Genomic DNA, 4,602 nt, shown 5'->3' on the forward strand with positions numbered 1-4,602 from the left:
TATCATCCTGGGTGTATGGTCGGCTGTTTGCGATTTTGCGAGTGTGGTAAAATCGCATAACAGCAAAATCGCATAACAGCCGAGCATACACCCAGCAGCGCTGCTGATGCCTGAACGGTATGTGGAATGAAGTGGGCGGGCATTGGGAGGCCACTATGGCATGGGGCAAGCACTATGGGCAGTCTATCTGAAGTGTACCTGGCGTATAAGACGACCCCCAACTTGGAGGCATATTTTTCAGGGCCAAAAAATCGTCTTATACGCTGGCAAATACGTATGCCTGCTTTTTTTTAAAGTGTGTCATGATCTGGCACTTCACACATATATATCTCTGAATCCTACTCTTGTGTTATTGCCAAGATGAAATGAGCTAGGGACAAATTCCTCTCTAGGAGAGAAACATGAATACAGTGGAGCCTTGACTTATGAGTTTAATTCGTTCCATGAAGGAGCTTGTAACTCAAATTACTCGTATGTCAAATCAATTGTGAACGAGTGAGACACGTGATGCTGGGCTGATGTTGTGGCATTCACTGTGACATTCACTGCGCCAACTAGCGGTGGGGTATCTGAAGCTGGCACGTAACCCGAATTTTAGCCTGCAACTCAAAGCAAAAAATTGGCCGAGAGACGGCTCATATCTTCAAAGACTCGTTAGTCGGGACAGTCGTAAGTCAAGGCCCCACTGTATATTTCAAATTGCAATAAGCTCTAACAAGCAATTAGCCTATGGTCATTATTTTGTGCATTGCAATGGGTTGACTAGTATCCCCACAAAGGTATGCCCAAGATCTAGACCCCCATGTCCACTCCTCCTCCGACACACATAGCAGTACCTGTTAATGTGACCTACATGGAAACAAGATCTTTGCAGATATAATTGAGGTAGGGATCTCTGGATGAGATCATCCAGGATTTTGAGTGGCTCCTAAATACAAGAACAGGTGTCCTTGCAAGAGAAAGGAGAGAGAAATCTGAGACACACAGAGACACAACCAAGAAACCATGTGAAAACAGAGGCAGAGTTTCAAGTTATACTGAACAAGCCAAGGAGTTACAGGAGACTCCAGAAGCCAGAATAGGCAAGGAAGGCTTCTCCCCTTAGGACATCTGGGCAGTAAGGATGCACAAACACCTTGGTGTCAGACTTCTGGCTCCACAACGGTGACAGGAAAAACAACATTGCTGTTTTGAACCACCAATGTGGTGATAATCTGTTCTATTGGCCCTAGAAACTACTATATGACTCCAGTATTTGGTTCAGCAAAGATTGCTATTTCACATTTTAAAACAAAGGTTATCAGTATTGATTATGGCAAGCATATAATTTATTTTCAGACACTTTAATGCTAAAATTTTATATTATATTTATTCAGTTATGTTTTATTCCATATGAATCTTGCTTGGACGTGCCACCAATGAATAGCATCTCCTTTGACCCCAGGCCTTATTGAATTTATAACGCTTTGATATGGAGTGAAGATTTGTGACTCCTGAAAATTCATCTGTTGAAGCCCCAATGTAATTTGTATTTGGAGGTGGGGGTCTTTGAGAGAATTAGGTCTGGATGTAATCATGAAAGTGGGCCCCCCTGATGCAATTAGTGCTCTTATAAAAAGAGGAAGAGAGCCCAGAGCTAGCACTCTCTCTGCCATGTGGGCACACAGCAAGAGGGCATCCATCTATAAGCCAGGAAGAGGGCTCTCACCAGGATAGGAATCTGCAGGCACATAATCTTCAACTTTCCAGCCTCTAGAACTGTGAGAACAAGTGCCTGTTGTTTAAGCCACCCGTGTATGATACTTTGTTATAGCAGCCAGAGCTGAATAAAAGTGGAGATACTGGTACAAAATCAAGTTCTAGAAAACCATTTTAAGTTATAAGAATCTGATGCAAAAAAACATTTAAATATTACCACCTACTCCATTTACACTATCAAATTAAGAAAATTCATGTCTTAATCAAGCCTATTATAGTGAATACAGTCCCCTTATAGAAGTAATTAATAACCCATGAATGTTAATTATATAAGCCAGGTTAATTTTCATCCTTCATTACATGGCAGGAAAAGCTTTAAATTGATGAATCATCTTCTATTTGAAATATTACTTACAGAACTAAGGGCTAACTATATGAATCTCAGAGATGTAGTTCTGTTGAGGCTGGTACTCAATCTAGTAAAACATCTCAGTCTTGAGAATGTAATTGATCATTTGTCAAACATTATTCAGTGAAACTGTTTGCAAAGTGAATTCTATCCAGCCTTTAAAGATAATGACTTTTACTCTCTTGGTCTCTACCCCATGAACTTCATCAAATCATTTCTGTAATGGCTGCTGCTTGCACTAGACATCTTGCATAAAATATATGCCACTATATAATCAAAGTCCTCTAAGCTTAAAAGACAAAGAGAATAGTAGAGAGAGCACATCCTCAAACTAACTCTTCCCTTACATTTAGGGAATCCTTGAGAACAGTACCTTATTCTACATTGCTCCTTATTTGTTCATACACAAGTCTAAGGCATTCTTGGTCTATGTCCTTTCCTGAGTTTCTAGAAAAGGATAGCATGTCTCTCTCTTACATTTTGTGAACAAAGTGTTACCCAAGCAACTGGTATTAACCAGGCCACATCCAGGAGTGACACCAACTTTAGTATGGAGATAATGCTGAGAGAGATGGACCAAACCATATTAAATTAAATTTCTAGCCCAAACAATTGTGAGGTTCCCAGTTATTCTCTCCATGTGTAATTATACATTTCTTAACTGTTTTTAAGTCACAATGAGCTGAAGCTCCTCTGAGTTACAGCTCATGGCAGGAGAGGAGTGAAAGGGAAGACCACAATATGTAGACATGCCATGTACACAGCTTTGCCAAAAAGCCATATTTAACATTCTCCAAGTCTATTCCCTGCAGATTGATGAGGGAACGGACTAGGCAAAAGCAATTTAGACACATGCCCAGTAAGGTCCAAGTGACTTGGGAGACTAATTGCCTGTCAGTCACACCTGGAAATAGGTAACTCGCCAGAATGGGCTTGGCCACTACAAGCCCTTAAATATTATCAACTTCTCGACAAAGGAGCCATTCTCTCTCTCTCTCTCTTGGCTCCAGGGTGCCAGGCCCTCTTGGGATTCCTGCTCATGGCCATGTGGGGCTCCACATGTGGACTAATGGCCTTTAATCTGGCCTGAATGCTGAACCACACCCAGCTGCAACATGGAACAGAAACTCTGGGCATTGGTCCTATTTCGGACTCTGCTGAACTTCAGCTGCCCCTCTTCCAGGACTGGCTTAAGGGGAAGGGGACTTTGGAACCCAAGAAATGTAACTTTATGCAAATAAAGCCTTCTTCCACATTCCATCCTCCTGTGAGGGGTTTCTGAAAATTCTTATTTCAACTGTGCCCCAAGAACCTTACTCCCCAAAACAACAGGGAAGTTTCATCCACCAGCATCATTATTACTTAGAAGCAGACCTGGATCACAGTCCCAATTACAGCATGTAATAATTGTGTGGATTTAGGCAAGTCATTAAAATCAACTGTATTACTTTAATTTCAAATGAAGTCAATACTACCTAAACTATAGATTCTAAAGAGGACTTACATGTAATGTTATTGCTTAATTATAAATCAGTTAATTATAAATGTATAATGAGTATTGAATGGAATACTTAATCTTAAATAACAAGGTCATCTCTTAGAAAAAATATGCAAACCTAAAATAATCACTCATATTTCAATAAATACAAGCATAAAATAATTTATAGCTTTAATAAAAGATTTTAATGGTGCATTACTGAGACTAAATTTACATTCAGTAAAACGCACAAATATTAAGTATATGATACATGAAAAAGATGATTTCTGCTTTGGGAATGTAGTCTCTTTATCTCAATATTTTTGATATGACATTGACTATTTAGAGGTAAGTGTGAGACATTGTATTAATGTGTTAATGCAACCAGTCATTTTAATAATTTTATTCATAAATTCTTGCCCATAATGACATTGAATTTTTCTCTAATTCTATCACCTTCTACTGTCCTGAGTACATAATTTACAACTAAAATCATTGAACAAAGAGGAAGAAGATTGCTGTGGGGAATCTTATTTACTACTAGAGGCCTGGTGCATGAATTCATGCACTGGTGGGGTCCCTCAGCCTGGCCTGCACCCTCTTGCAATCCAGGACCTCTCAGGGGATGTCAGAGAGCCTGGTTTCGACTCAATCCCTGCAGGCCAGAGGGACCCCACTAGTGCACAGGCACCAGGCCTCTAGTATGCATATAAGATCTGTGGTTAATATCTCCCTGCCCTACCTCTCCTCCCCTCCCTCCGAGATTCATCAGCCTGTTCCATGTTTCCATGCCTGTGGTTTCTGCTCCTGCATTGAGCATCTGCCCTCTGGTGGTCAGTGCGTGTCATAGCTACCAGCCTCTCATACGGTTGTAACAGTTGCTTAGGCTTTTATATATATAGACTAGTAGAGACCCGGTGCACGAAATTCATGCACTCAGCGGGTCCCTCAGCCCAGCCTGTGCCCTCTCACAGTCTGGGGGCCTAAGCCGGCAGTCGGACATCCTTCGCCCTGCCAC

The sequence above is a fragment of the Myotis davidii genome, unplaced genomic scaffold, assembly GCF_000327345.1.
Source record: "Myotis davidii unplaced genomic scaffold, ASM32734v1 scaffold20, whole genome shotgun sequence".
In the NCBI taxonomy this organism is placed as follows: Eukaryota; Metazoa; Chordata; class Mammalia; order Chiroptera; family Vespertilionidae; genus Myotis; species Myotis davidii.